The sequence below is a fragment of the Arachis hypogaea genome, chromosome 7, assembly GCF_003086295.3.
Source record: "Arachis hypogaea cultivar Tifrunner chromosome 7, arahy.Tifrunner.gnm2.J5K5, whole genome shotgun sequence".
NCBI classification, from domain to species: Eukaryota; Viridiplantae; Streptophyta; class Magnoliopsida; order Fabales; family Fabaceae; genus Arachis; species Arachis hypogaea.
The window spans coordinates 6,257,299-6,274,038 of NC_092042.1; the positions used below are offsets into that span (position 1 = coordinate 6,257,299).

A 16,740-nucleotide genomic window follows, 5' to 3' on the forward strand; every position below is an offset into this window, starting at 1 on the left:
TCTAAATATCACTAGCAAATTTACTGTTGAAAATTAAAGTAGAATCCAATGATACTTTTTTTTCGACAAATTTATTGCCAAATCTATTAATAAATTCGCTGATAAAATTCGACGCTAATATTTGACCATCAATTCAAATATAAATCTACAAATATTCAGTATTTTTTTATAGTGATACTTTTTATTAAAATACTAGCAGAATTCAAAGATCCATCATTTTATGTGAACAAAGTTAGTCTTATGTTGTCTATTTAACATAAATTTGTACTTAAATCATATAGTTTTTTTTTTCTAATAATACGATCTTAAATAAATCAATTGAATTTTAACATTTATTTATATATATATATTAATAAGATGATTTTATAATTATTATTTTATACTTTTAGTATTTAATTTATTCTTCTAAAATCTTGATTTTCCATGCATTTGTCTAGTTAGACGAAGGACACCAAATTATTTTTTGTACATTTACATAAAATGAGCTTAAGCAGCGATAGTTTGTGTAAATTGAAAATAACATATATATATATATATATATTTATTTATTTTCTATTCTCTTGAAAATTGTAAATTCCTTAATAGAAATCACATATTTTATTCTACAAACAGAAAAGCTCACATCATTATACAGAAAAATAAAAATAATAAAAAAAAGGAAAAAAAAGAGTCTTAAGTATAGCCACAAAGAAGTCTGACAAGCCACAGAGGTTTGCAGTCTTGATAAATAATCTTTCAAGGAACATCCCAAACACCACTCCATATCCATATCCTACTGCTACTGACTTCCACCCAAATAATTTTCTTCAATGCTCAAGTCTACAGAGGTTTCGCAGTCTTGATATTTTTTTTTTAATTTTCTTCGATTCCTTTCAAAGCGACAAATCTTTTTCATCAATGCTCAAGTCTTCAGACTCTGTAAAATAATGGTAAATTATTTTTTATGATGTATCACATGTTAAAGTTGAATTTTGGCCAGCATGTAACTAACAGATAAAGATGAGCCATTGAATGAAATTTTATATCAATTTCACACCATCAAATTATCATTGATGGTTACTTGATGATTAACAATCACAAAAATTGCTAGCCCCTAACATTACTCCATATTAAATTTGAGTTATTATCTTAATCATAGTTAAATTATATCGTAATTAAATTTTTAAGAAGTAAATATATAATTTATTAAAAGATTCAAAATTGACTTCTTTTTTTTTCAAATTACATTAACGTGGCCCTAATTTTAGATTCTTCCTTCTCGTTCTCTCTCGTGATAAATTATTTTGATTTAAAACAAAAGCAACACATCAATAGTTAGGTTTTCTTATTGATCTTTAATTCACAAGAAGTTGAAATAATAGATGACTCATCTATAATATATTCATTAATAGAAATAGCATGCATGTTTTATTAAAAAAAAAAAAAACAGAGTAACTCACATCATTACAGAAAAATAATTAAAAAAAAAAAGGAAAACACATGAAGCTAACACAGTCTCTTACAATCTGCATGGCCTCTCCTGCGCTTGTTTTGTTAATTATATCCACAAAGAAGTCTGGCAAGCCACAGTGGTTTCGCAGTTTTGATAAACAACATTCCAAGGAACATCCCAAATACCACTCCGCATCCATATCCCACTGCAACTGATTTCCACCCAAATAATGGTTCTTTTGCCCTAGGAAACACTGAAGGTGGTTGTTCTTCATCATTGCTGCATGACTTTGACAAAGCGAATCCACATAGCATTGGGTTATCTTTGTAGGAATCATTTTGGAATGTATTGAATTGTTCTCCTGTTGGTATCATTCCCTCCAATTGATTTTTAGAAAGGTTGAAGACAGATAGAAAATTCAAATTTGTCAAAGTCATAGGAATCTCACCTTTCAATTGGTTCCATGAGAGATCTAACCATTCCAAACTTGTCAAATTTCCCAAAGTTTGTGGTATGATACCACTAATTTTGTTGTGTGAAAGATTAAGCCCTTTGAGAGAATTCAATTCTCCAAGAATTTGTGGGATTTTTCCTTCAAACAAGTTATTTGACAAGTCTATGGTTGTGAAAATAGTTAATATCCTTGATATTTCAATAAGTTGACCTTTCATAATGATCCCAACAGAGTCATTATATGTTACACTGGTCGTACTAGCATTGGTACCCATATACTCCAAACCATCAGTTTGAGTATTATCATTCCGAGCCATCATTCCTTGAAACTCTTGAAAGTATTGCATTGGCAAAGGGCCACTAAACTTGTTATTAGACACATCAAAAATTCTCAACTTTGGAAATGGGTCTTCCTACTCAAACTAATGATGGTACCATGAAATTTGTTATTTCGTAAACTCAGTACCTGTAATTGCTGAAGAGCTTCTAGCCTCCTGGGAAATACATCTTCTATGTTATTGTCACTCAGGTCTAGAACTTCCAGTTTTGTGCAATGAGCCAACGATTGTGGTATTGGTCCCTCTAATTGGTTGCCATTCAACTTTATAGTCTCAAAAGCATTCTTCTTGGAGAAGTTTCCAGGTATGCTTCCATAAAAGTTGTTGATTTGCAAATCCAAAACCAGGAGTGAAGGAAAGGATCCCAAACATTGTGGAACCTTGCCAGTCAAATTGTTGTGAGACAGGATTAGCATATTGAGGGAGCTTGCATTGCATATTGTGGAAGAAATGCCTCCTGTGAAGTTGTTGTTTGAAACTGAAAAGTAATAGGTGCCATTTGGTGGAATTGGAAGATCTCCCTGCAGCTTGTTGAAACTGAGGTCAATAAAGTCCACTCTCTTCCATTTGTACAAGAGCTTGTCATTAAACCATTTGGGAATCACCCCTTCAATTTGGTTATCAGAAAGGTCTAGTTCTTGTAGATCTTGAATGCTTACTAGGAATCTAGGAAATTTTGTAATCTTACATTGAGATAATCGTAATGTAGTAAGGTTAGGTAAAAAATAGTCAACATTGTTGTCAAGGTGAAAAGAGAGAAAAGTACTGTGAGATAGATCAAGGAATTCTAAAGATTTGAGCTTTGAAAATTGGTGAAAGTCTACATGACCGCTCAACTCAGTTGATGATAAATATAAATATGTTAGATTTTGAAGTTCAAATAGTGAATTTGGAAAACTACCTTGGAGTTTGTTGTCAGAGAGAGACAACGTTTCCATAGAATAAGTCGAGAATTTACCGATTGGTCCTACGAACTTGTTGCTACTAAGATCCATATATGTCAAAGAAGACAAAGAAAAACACCAATCTGGGATTGTCCCATTTAATAAATTATGGTCCAAATAAAGAAATTTTAATATTGAGAGTTCAATGATATTGCTTGGAATTGGGCCTTCTAAATTATTAGCTGATAAACTTAATTCAGAAAGTTGGGTTAGATAAAACAATGATGGCGGTAGCTGACCTCCTAGACTGTTAGAATCAAGTGACAAAGATTCTAATTTGGTGAGGTTGTGGAACACATCTGGGATATGACCATTGAAACTATTAGCACTAAGATCTAAGAAGGTGAGATGTTTGAGGTTTGAAAGCAAAGATGGGATTTCACCATGAAGTGTGTTTTCTGCAAGGCCTAACTCAGTTAGTTGAGTGAGGTTCCACAAAGAAAGAGGTACCAATCCATCAAATTGGCAACTCCCCAGAGATAGTTGGTTAAGAGACTTCAAATGGCCAATGGAATCAGGTATTTCTCCTGAGAATACTGTGTCAGTGAGATACAAGATCCTTAGAGGAGTGCTCCAGTTAGACTTTGGAAGTTCAACTTTGAGGTCTTGATTATCTGACAAAGTTAGTTCTTGAAGATTAGGTAAACCAAGTATGCCGATTGGAAAATTCCCATGCAACTTAGTGTCTCGAAGACTCAATGAAACCAAAGAAGATGACAAATTCATTAACAAAGACAGTGAACTTTCTCTGATGGAAGACATGTTTACCTCATCTAGAATTAGCTCTTTCAAGTTAGTGGTGTTTAGAATGAGTTTGTTCCATGTGGATGGATCAAATCTCAATTTGCTATATCCTAACTCATCTAGCATATCTGTACGGGAGAGATCAAGTGAGAGTAATTTAGACAAGTGAGAAATTTTGAAGGGAATATCACCACCCAATGCTGAGTTTGACAGATTGAGATGAGTGAGAGCCGCAAGGTCACCGATTCTAGATGAAAGTGGAGAGGCAGAGAGATCATTGTAAGCGAGGTTGAGTTGTTGAAGATGAGTGAGATGGAAGAGTGTGCTGTTGGAATTGAGTTCACCTTGAAGCATGCTGCAACTGAGGTCAAGGCCAATCACGTGCCCTGACGTGGTGTTGCACGTGACACCATCCCACTGGCAACAATCAGTATTGTTGTTCCAGGATGCTGTCTTGGGATAAGATGAAAATAAAGCCCCACCTGACTCCGCCACCACAAGTGTTTGTAGAATGAAGTGTTGACGGCAAATGAGTTCTTGAATTGGAACAAGTTTGAGCTATCATCATGGTTACACAATGGCAACACTGATGACGAGGATGTGTAAGACAGAGTATGAATGATGAGTAACGAGAGTGTCAGCACAAAAAAGGGCAATGCGAACCACCCCATTTCAGAAAGTTCAGATTATTTGATTTGATGTTGGAAGGAGAGGATTTGGGTATCTGTGTGGTACTCTGCATGCTTCCAATCCAAGAGTAAATGCAAATTTATAGAGAGCACCCATGGGATAATATGCTTCAAATTTCAATATATTACAATTATAAGGGTGTAAACCGTAAAACACTGCAAATTGATTTGAAATTGTTTTATATTAGTCTTGACAAAATCAGAATAACATCATTTTATAAAGTTCAATGTAACATTTGTTTGTCTAAGTCTGTATTTTGTTAACATTTGTATGTTGAAAATTATTTTAAAGACTAACATATAAGTGATGTTTGTAAGATTTTGAGACTAAGACAAAAAGAGCTTTATTTAAAACTTTATTTATATTGTAGTGTGTAGTGTGAAGAGACGGGAATTTTCCACAACCTCGCTCTATTTAATACATAAAAGTAACACCTTCATTTATTAATGTCATAACTCGTTATATTATTAAAATTGAAGTCTATTGTAAGACTATAGCATCTATCTTCTGTCTTGATCAAGGTGACAACTAACAAATGAATATTTTTCATGGATGCCGGACAGAGATGAAACTACTCCTTCCAAATGAAGAAAAGTCATCAAACTTGAGTGATACATAGAGTTGAACAAGTCCAAGTCTTCCTCACCATTTAATTAAAAGGATATTCTTAAAGAATTATTTTTTGTTAAAATTAAATCATAATGTCATAAAAACACTATCTTCTTTGTCACCAGCGAGCCAAAATTTTCCAAAAGCTTTGTATGTGATGCTGATGAACGTGCTTAATTAATAACCTGTGTCATCTCATCTAAGATTCACACTTCTGTAATTAGAAGGAAAAAAAATTGAGCACATCATTGTGTACTGAAAATATTGCCACTATATATGTAATAGCAGATTAGTGTGAGAAAAATGAGTATAAAAGGTTAAATTGGTATTATTTTATTAATTACTCGTGATTTTAATGTGTGCACCTCAATCAAAATTTGGCAAATTCAATATGTAAATTTTTTTATCTTTTTGAACCAAAATATTTAGAACTTTATATTGAGCCGAATAATAACAACTCTCTAATAAATGATAGGTAAGACTGTAAGAGTTGCAAGGTGATTTAATAATCCTAATAATTTTAGCAAAATACAAGTGAGGACAGGGTATATAGCTAGCAGCAGTAAAAGTAGTATGTAGTCGGCATGCATGCAGGAGAAAGAAATTAAATTTAGATTCATTCCCGTTATATTTTTGTGTCTTGCTTGTTTTTAATATACTCTGATCTTACAATTAGCTAGAAAACATACAATCCTATGAGGAGCAGTGATAATTCTTCAATAAGAGTTAACTAGATTTAAACCTGCCAGTTGTGCGGAATTAAAATTAATTAATTTTATAATAAAAAATTATTTAATAAACAATATTAAAAATTAATATTAAATTTAAATAAAATTATATGGATATTATATATTTTAGTATTTGAAGAATTTACTGCTCAATATATGTATTTAGTAAACTTAAATATTATAGATTTATAGTACAAGAATAAAACAGTTTGACATAATACAAACATGAATATAATATTTCAATAATAAAAAATAACATCAATAAATTATGACATCATACTTTTTTAGCATTATATTATAGTTAAATAATATTAAAAAATAAATTGTTGGTAAAAAAAGTAATATATACATGACAAAAATAATATATAATTGATTAACACAATTGGATTAAAAATAGCAAAAGAAAATTTAAAAACATTGTAATTAAGAATTTCATATATTATAGTATTTTAAAAGTTCATAAAAAATATATAGTAAGTAAATTATTTAGTAAACTAAAATAAAGAATAGTAATCATCAATAAATTTTTTTAAATAATTATACAAAACATTAACAATAATAAAAGAGAAAAAATAAAATGCATAAGATATTTACAGCACATCAAGTAGTTGAAATGCTTGGACTATTTTTGTGAGTGATAAATTTATGATAAATTAGTTAAAGAGGAGTGCTATGAGTAAGTAAATTTTGTTATTTGTAATCATTAATTAATTAGGAAAAGTATAAAGAATCAAAAGCTATTCAGCCAAAAATTAAATAAAATTATATTAATTTATATCAATAATTAATTAATTTTAAATTTTTTAAATTCAAAATTTTAAAAATTTTAAATTGATTAAGTAAACCTAATTAAAACCTATAAAAACCTTCTTCTTTTTTCTCATATTAATCTATCTACTTCTAACAATCACAAATTCGAAAAATATATAAAAGAACATCCATTTAATATGAAAAAAGAAACATTCTAATACTTAGTAGAAGAAACATCCATATATATTAACTCGTAAAAATTTTGAATTCATCCAAAGGTATTTGGCTGAGTTTTGGCTGATATGCTTTTGATTCCCTAGTTTTACTCATTAATTATTATTGACATTTTTAATGGTGTGAAATTTTATGTAATAGTGCTGAATTATTCCTTTTTTTTTTTACTAAGTAAGTACTGACCAAATTTTAATAAAAGTGCTGACTCGTTAAATTCTCTCTTACTTAAATTATAAAAGTCTAAAACAACTTGAAATAGATAACCTTTTATTTATTATATCAACAGTAGTAACTAGTAAGTAGTACAACATAGATCACACATTTATTTCACAAAGAGAAAAGTTAACTTACAACAAACTAAAATAGAAAAGAAAAACATATTAAGCTAATTCATTCTTCTTCTACGATTCCCCTGGGCTCTGGTGTTTGGTCTCTTCACTCTTGCATTCTTAATTCCAACAAGCCTTGCAAGCCATTGGGGCCTTCCACTCGAGAAAAAACAAGTACCTAACACCATTCCAAACAACATACCACACGCATATCCCATTGCTACAGGTTTCCATCCAAATCCTGATTCCAATTCCTCTTGAAATATTGAAGATGGCACCTCTTCATCATTGCCGCACCATTTTGACAAAGGGAGTCCACATAGCATTGGATTTCCTCCGTAGGAATCATTTTGGAATGTGTTGAACTGTTTTCCTGTTGGTATGATTCCTTCCAACTGGTTTTGTGAAAGGTTTAGAACAGAGAGGAAATTCAAATTTGTCACAGAGTCATGGGAATCTCACCCCTCAGTTGGTTCCATGAAAGGTCCAACCATTATAAATTAGTCAATTTTCCCATTGATTGTGGAATAGTTCCGGTGATTGCATTGTGTGAGAGGTTAAGCCCTTTGAGAGAGTATAAACCTCCAATGACATGTGGAATTTCCCCCTCAAAGAAGTTATTTGACATGTCTATGGTTGTGAAAGTAGTTAATATCCTTGCCAATTGTCTCGCTTGACCTTTCATAATGACCACCACAGAATCATTATATGAACCGTGGGTTCTACCCTTATTCGTAATCATATACTCTTGGCTACTATCATCCACAGTCATCATTCCTTGAAACTCTTTGAAGTATTGCATTGGCAAGGGGCCATTGAAATTGTTATTAGACACATCAAGAATTCTCAACTTGGGAAATGGATGCCTCATACTCAAACTAGTGATGGTACCATGAAATTTGTTATTTGGTAAACTAAGTACTTGTAATTCTTCAAGAGTTTCTAACCAATTGGGAAAGACATCTTCTATTTTATTGTCACCAAGGTCTAGAACTTCCAGTTTTGTGCAATGAGCCAAAGATTGCGGTACTGGTCCCTCCAATTGGTTGCCATTCAACTTTATCGTCTCAAAAGCATTAGTCTTGGAGAAGTATGCAGGTATGCTTCCATAAAAATGGTTGATTTGCAAATCCAAAACCTGGAGTGAAGGAAAGGTTCCCAAACATTGGGGAATATCGCCACTCAAATTGTTGTGGGACAGGATTAGCATATTCAGGGACCTTCCATTGCAAATTGTTGGAGAAATTCCTCCAGTGAAGTTGTTGTTTGAAGCTGAAAAGTAATTGATGCCATCTGGTGGATTTGGAAGATCTCCTTGCAACTTGTTGAAACTAAGATCAATGAAGCTTATGTTCCATTTGTATAACAGCTCATTAAACCATTTGGGAATCACTCCTTCAATTTGGTTATTAGAAAGGTCCAGCTCTTTTAGATATTGAATTCTTTCTAAGAATCTAGGAAATTTTGTAATCTTACAAGAAGATAAATATAAATAAGCTAGGTTAGGTAAGAAATAGTCAATACTACTATTATCATAATTAAAAGAGAGAAAATTATTGTGAGATATATCAAAGTAAACTAAAGATTTTAACTTTGAAAATTGGTGGAAGTCTACAAAACCAATCAAATCATTTGATGAGAAATCTAACTGTATAAGATTTTCATATCGAAATATTGAATTTGGAAAACCACCTTGGAGTTTGTTATTAGAAAAAAGCAAATATGTGATGGAATGAGTTGAAAATTCATTAATTGGTCCTACCAGCTTGTTGTTACTAAGACCGATCTCTTTCAAGAGGGGCAACGAGTAACACCAATGTGGGATTGTTCCATTTAACAAATTATTATCCAAATATAGAGCTTCTAGTTTTGGGAGTTTGGTAGTTTGACTTGGAATTGAGCCTTCTAAATGATTAGCTGACAAATCTAAATGACAAACTTGGGTTAGTTGAAACAATGATGGTGGCAGTTGGCCTCCTAAATTGTTCAAAGAAAGTGCCAAGTACTCTAATTTAGTGAAGTTGGCGAATACATCTGGGATGTGGCCACTGAAATTATTTTCTTGAAGATCTAAATTGGTGAGATGTTTGAGGTTTGAAAGCAAAGATGGGATCTCACCATGAAAGTTATTTGCCGCAAAGACCAAAGTTGTCAGTTGAGTGAGGTTCCACAGAGAAGGAGGAACCAATCCATCAAAGTCGCATTCGGTAAGCCATATTTGATTAAGAGACTTCAGCTGGCCTATGGAGCCTGGTATTTCTCCTGAGAAAGATGTGTAGGAGAGATCCAAGACCCTTAGAGGAGCACTCCAGTTGGACTTTGGAAGCTTACCTCTGAGCATTGAATTCTCTGACAAAATTAGTTCTTGCAGATTAGGTAACCCAAGTATGGCAGTTGGAAAATTCTCTTGTAACCCGGTGTCATCAAGTCTCAAGGAGACAAGAGAAGATGACAAATTCATCAGCAAAGACAGTGAGTCCTCTCTAACTGAAGACATGTTCACATCATTTAGAACAAGCTCTTTCAAGTTTGTGGCGTTAAGAATGAGTCTGTTCCATGTGGATGGATCAAGTCTTAGTATATTTTCTCTGAAAATATTAGTCGAGAGATCGAGTGAGACTAATTTAGACAGGTGAGAGATTGTGGACGGAATTACACCACTCAAAGCTGAAGAGGATAGATTGAGATGGGTGAGACTCACAAGATCACCAATCCCGGGATATATTGAAGAATCAGACAAGTCATTGAAGGCAAGGTTGAGTTGTTGAAGATGCGTGAGATGGAAGAGCGTGCTGTTGGGATGCAACTCACCCTGAAGCATGCCGCAACTGAGGTCGAGGCCAATCACGTGCCCTGACGTGGTGTCGCACGTGACACCATCCCACTCGCAACAATCAGTATCGTTTTTCCATGATGCTGTCTTGGGATAAGACGAACAATAAAGCTCCGCCCACCACGAGTCTTTGTATAACGAAGTGTTGACGACAAACGAGTTCTTGAATTGGAGCAAGTTTGAGGTGTCATCATGATTGCACAATGGCAACACTGATGATGATGAGCAAGTGTAAGATGGAGTATGAATGATGATTAACAAGAGTGTCAAACATGGCAACACAAACGACTTCATATCGCAAAATTTAGATTTCATGAGGTTTGAGTTGAAGGAAAGGATTTGTGTTTTTTTTTTGGTGACCGAGTTAAAGAAAGGATTTGTGTGTATGTCATGTGCTAACAATGCAAATTTATAAAGTGCTTCTATTTTTCTACACAAGTACTTTTATTCCACAACGGCGTTGAATAAAATGTTAACTAGTGTCATAGTCTGCGTTGATTTATAATAATTTCCTAATATTTTACATACACATAGTTTATAATTTATATATATATAAAAGAGGAATGTTAGGGATAACAACTTTTGTGATTTGTAACCATCAAAAAGTCATCAATGATGGTTTTAATGGTGTAAGATTAGTGTGAAATTTCATCGAATAATTTATTTTTTTTTGCTGGTTACATGCTGGTCAGAATTTAACAAAGTTGATGTCCTAGACTTTTCCTATATATAATTATGATAGAAAACTCATAGTTAGATAATATATTTAATTGATAGTTTTTTGCTGTTTTATATGTATATAAGTTTTAATTTATTTATATAAAATTATAGATTATGTTAATATTATTAACGTTAAATAATCAGTTCGAAAACATTTATTAGTTTTTAAAATTTTTGTTTTAATAAAAGGTTCGGCTTTAAAAAATTGAGCTATGAGCTAAACTCAATTTTAAAACCATATACCTAACCATTTATCCAACCATTTATCTAATTTATGAATATCATAAATTCTAACTTAAATTTTATTATTGTTAAGAGTTAAGACTATATCATCGAATAGATTGATGATGGAACTAATCAAATAAATCATTTTCAAGGAAGCTGGAATGATGGAATGGAAACTAAGAGTAACGATAATTGAGTGTTTTAAACTTTATTTTGTATTAAAAATAATTGATAAAAAGTGAGGTATAAAAAAACATTTTATTTTGATAGAAAATATATTAACTTTTGTTTTATTATATAAAATTTAAATTGAATTAAAATTAAATATTAAAATAATAAAGTTTACATTAGCCTCAAATAATTATATATTACATAAGATCTCACAAATATTATTGTGATATTTTATAAAATCTAAAATGAAATTAAGCTAAGATAGAGATGCTCTTAATATTTCCAAACGAAGAAAAGTCATTAAACTTGAGTGATACGGAGAATTGAAGAAGTCCCTAGTCTTCCTCAATCATCGGGAAAAAAAAACGAACTTATTTTCCTGAAATTTTTTTGACATAAACAATCAAATAATTATTTCTCCTGAAAGGCATATATAGTTTTCTAAAGAGACAATTTTCTTTTTGTGACGAATAAAATCAATAATTTTTTTCAAAAACATGTGGTAGTAAATACGCCCAACACAATATAGTTAGATTAATTCTATAATATGGTTATATAAGTTTGACAATATTTAAAATAGTATTGTTAAAGTTAAAATTATATTTTTTTATATTTTTGTAATATTTTTTAATTAAAAAGTATTTTTAAATATTAAAGATATTATTTTGATTTTAACAATACCTGTTTGAATATTATCAAAGTTATATAATCATGCTAGTAACTAGTAACTATAACAATAGCTATAATAGCATATATCTTAAAAAATATTGTCACTGCATGTAATAACAGTGAAAACTGAAAAGTGAATATTAAAGATGGAATACATATAGTATTCAGATTTATTAGGTATGTTTTACGGGTCGCTTTAGTGTACAGATTTAAATTTATATAGATATACAGATATTCGTTTTCAATGCATCTCCTTTCGACACCTGTTGTTTTTTTTTTTTTGCAGGAAGAAATAGAGTGTCAGCAATATATGGGCGCTCATGGGAGGATCAGCTGAGCCGAACGAGATTTTCATTATTTCACTTTTCGTCAGTGTCAGCTGGGAGATTTGGGTCTAATTGGTTATTGGGTCATGTGATGGTTTGATCTTTTATTAGGGCACGGATTTCATGTGCCGTGTGTGTTTAGCGTTTTGGTGTGCATAGCACTTAATTTTGGCATACCGATGCGCCAAAAAAATGAGAATCGTTGGATTTTTTTGTTTTTTATTCGATGTTATAGATTACTTATTACTTCTCTCTTTTGATTGGCTATTGCTGCTTTTGTATCAAAGGGTTGTTTTGCAAAATTTAATTTCTTATTGGTTTTTTTGTTAGATTCGAAATCTAATGGGGTTATGTAAAAAAATTTATGAATTCTTAAGTTGAAATTGATTACGGTTAAAGATCGTATATTTCGTTAACTAAGACTCTTTTTTCTTAATTACTAAATTGGAACAAAAATGCACACTCTCTCACCGCTGTATTCCGGCACTCAGTTACCTCCACCGAGAGAGTGAGCCCACATTTCGCGTCGTTCTAACTCGAATAACGGGTTAAATGCGGTTATGGGTTTGAATCATCAAGCTTCTTGTATGGAGTTGGGTCGATCCGAACGGACTGCCAGAGCGCATGCACCATCCTATCCAGCAAAGTCGACCCTCAGAACGAGGATTCAAACCTCGCAACTGTCGGAGAGAACATAGCCGTCGTGAACGGCCACAAATTTGTCGTAACAGACCTGAACTTAGTCCATGTTAGCGGCGAAAAAACAGTTCCTCCAAAACCGCTCACGATCTCTGACCTATCGCCAGCACCAATGCACGGCTCGCAACTGCGTGTGGCATACCAGGAGAAGCTCTGGACCCACGATAACCTTGTAGCAAGGAGAGCGAATTTCACAACAAGATTCTCTTTTTAATTCATTTGGAAAATTAAAATTAATTAATCCTTTGGAATTTTAATGAATAGTTGTGTTCAATTTGTTGGATAATTACCATTTTAAATTTTTTGTTAAACAAAAAGTCAAAAGTAAGTTGGTCAGATTTGTTGGAAGTTTATTGTAATTTAAACTTTTTTGTGGCCTAATTGTAATTATCTATAAACTATTAATGATTTAATCTCATCTGTTAATTCTAATGTTTGATGGAGGCATTAGATTTAAAGATAATAACACGTTAAGAATGTGGTCCTCTCTCTACCTCTATACACACGACGTTTTATAGTTTTCACTCACTGAAAAAAATATTGAAAACTGCCATCTTGATGAACGTCTGAAAGAAAGGAAGGAGAGAGAAACCAGTGTTGAAGTTCAACTCTACTATAGCCAAAACTCTACAAAATCAGTCTTAAAGTTTAACTCTACCGTAATCAGGACTTGTTAAGGCAACCAATCCAGGACTTGTTATGGCATATGAAAATCACAACTTTTAAGATCCTAATTAATGCTTCCGCTAAATTAAGTTTACATGTGGTATCAGAGCAAGTGTTTTGAAAGTATGTGATTTTTTCTGATCTAATTATGATGTTTTCATGTTTTTGATTAATTATTTATAATTGGATTTTAATTAAGTGGGTTTCAAATTTCATGCCATCAAAACTGTAATTTTGTGATTGTATATGTTCTAAATATTTTCTTCTGAATATTTTAATTTGATCATAAATTATACTCATGTATGAATTTAATCTTGAGTTTATATTCAGTATTGATGACAATTATGAAATTATTTTGAGTACGTAATGTACTCTAATTTTATGAAAAGTCTATAAATATTTTATTTACAGTATTAAATTTATTTAGATTATTTACTGCTTGTGTACACTAAAGTGACCAAGTTATAACGTAAAATGCCAGTATATTTAACAATGTGTTAATTAATTTTAGAATTAGATTTATCCAAAGGAAATATCTTCTATTATTAATAGTCTTAAACGAGAAAATTTATTATTCTTGGGTCAGATATATGTAGGCAGAGAATTTTAATCTTCAAGTATGATAAATATGGCATTTATTTGTATGTTAATATGTTAGTATATTATAGAATTTCACCCAAAGGTGAACTATAATATGCTTGTTATGTTCTGTCATCTAAGTAGATGATAAAATTAAACTTAATATGAGCATTGTATGATTAAATGACAGGTATTTCAATTCATTCGCAAGCTTCATCTGTTACCATGTTTAATGGTTTAAACTTCTCTGAATGGAGTGAACAAGTGAAGTTCCATCTAGGTCTTTTTGGATCTTGATTTGTCACTTTTAGAAGAGAAACCCATTGTCACTGTTGATAATGATGAGGATAAAAAGTATGCACTTAAGACATGGAACGTTCTAACAGATTAAGCCTTATGTTTATGCGAATGACTACTGCAAGCAATATTAAGACTACCCTTCCACAAACAGAAAATGCTAAAGAATATCTTGCGTTTGTGGAAGACCGCTTCCGTTCTGCTGATAAGTCACTCGCTAGTACATTAATGTCACAGCTCACGGCCATGAAGTTTGATGGGTCTAAGAGCATGCAAGAGCATACTATTGAGATGACTAATGACTAATATTGCTGTAAAATTAAAGTCACTGGATATGACAGTTGATGACTCCTTTATGATGCAATTCATTCTGAACTCATTACCTTCTGAGTATGGAGCTTTTCAAATTAATTATAATGTCATGAAGAAAAAATAGGACATTAATGAATTGATTGGAAAGCTCATACAAGAAGAAAATAGACTTAAGAATTGTGGTGGTCATTCTGTCAACTTGGTTCAAGGAGCTGGCAAATCAGAAAAAAAATTAAAGACAAAGCCCAAGAATTTTAAGAAAAAAGGACATGCCAATACAAAACAGTGTCATTTCTGTAAGAAGGAAGGACATTTCCAAAAGGATTGTCCTAAACGTAAGGCATGGTTCGAAAAAAAAGGTATATTTGAAACATATATATGTACTTATGAATCAAATTTAATTGATATTCCTCATAATTCTTGGTGGCTTGATTCTGGTGCTACAACTCATGTATCTAATGTAATGTAGGGATTCCTTACGATCCAAACCACAAGTCAAAGTAAGATGTTCCTCTACATGGGAAACCGTGTGAAAGCACCAATTGAAGGAATATGAACTTATCATTTAGTGTTGGATACAAGCTTTCATTTAGATTTACCTAAGATTCTTTATGTACCTTCAATGTCTAGGAATTTAGTTTCTGTTTCAAAGTTGGACAATTGTGGTTTTTCTTTTAATGGTGGACATGGTTGTTTTAATTTATTTAAAAATTCTAATATTGTTGGTTATAGTGTTTTAATTGATGGCTTATATAGATTAAAACTCCTTGATCAATTTTCTGAATTCTTGCTTATTGAGTACCAAAATAATGTAGTTAGGTCAAATACGCCTAAAGAAAGTTCTGCATTTTGTGGCATAAACGCTTGGGTCACATATCCAAGAAAAGAATAGAAAGATTAGTAAAGAATGAGATTTTACAAAATTTAAATTTTACTGATCTTGTTTTATGTGTGGATTGTATTAAGGAAAAACAAACTAAACAAAACAAGAAAGGTGCCACAAAAAGTAGTCAGCTTCTTGAAATTATACACACTGATGTATGCGGACCTTTTGATGCTCTATCTATTGGTGGAGAAAAATATTTCATCACTTTTATTGATGACTTTTCAAGTTATGGATATGTCTATTTGCTTAAAGAAAAGTCTCAAGCAGTTGATGCTATTGAGATTTATATTAAAAAAGTTGAAAGACAATTAGACAAAAAGGTAAAAGTTGTTAGGTCAGATAGAGGTGGTGAATATTATGAAAAAATAATGAAACAGGACAATGTTCTGGTCCATTTGCAAAACTTCTAGAAAGACATAGCATATGTGCACAATACACAATACCATACACACCGCAACAAAATGGTGTGGCAGAAAGGCGTAATCGGACGTTAATGGATATGGTTAGAAGTATGATGAGTAATTCTTCTTTACCCAAATTCTTGTGGATGTATGCATTAAAGACTGCCATGTATTTGCTAAATAGAATTCTTAGTAAAACTGTTCCAAAGACTCCTTTTGAGTTATGGACTAATAGGAAACCTAGTTTATGACATTTACATGTTTGGGGTTGTCCAGCAGAAATAAGAATATTTAATCCACAAGAAAAGAAATTAGATTCTCGAACAGTGAGTGGCTATTTTATTGGCTATCCAGAGAAGTCTAAAGGGTATATTTTTTATTGTCCAAACCATAGTCCAAGAATTGTAGAAATTGGTAATGCAAAATTCTTTGAAAATGGTGAAGTTAGTGGGAGTAAAAATCATCAAAATGTAGAAATAAAGGAAATTAAAGTTAATGTTCCTATATATGTTAGTGTTTCTTTATCTGCACCTACTCAAAGAGTTGTTCCAACTATTGTTGAACATATTAATAGTGATGAACAAGATTTGAATGATAATGCTCCTAATGAAGAAACTAACTCACAAATATCAGAAAGAAATGAGTCTCAAGAAATACCATTGAGGAGATCTCAAAGGGAAAGAAAGTCAGCTATTCCAAGCTATT

General features: G+C 31.9%; 2 pseudogenes; both read right to left on the reverse strand.

Moving 5' to 3' along the window:
• Nucleotides 1-396: 396 nt before the first annotated feature.
• LOC114924016 (receptor-like protein 6) lies at nt 397-4,706 on the reverse strand (annotated as a pseudogene).
• Nucleotides 4,707-7,178: 2,472 nt separating this feature from the next.
• Nucleotides 7,179-10,526, reverse strand: LOC112701038 (receptor-like protein 7; annotated as a pseudogene).
• Between the last annotated feature and the right edge of the window lie 6,214 nt (nt 10,527-16,740).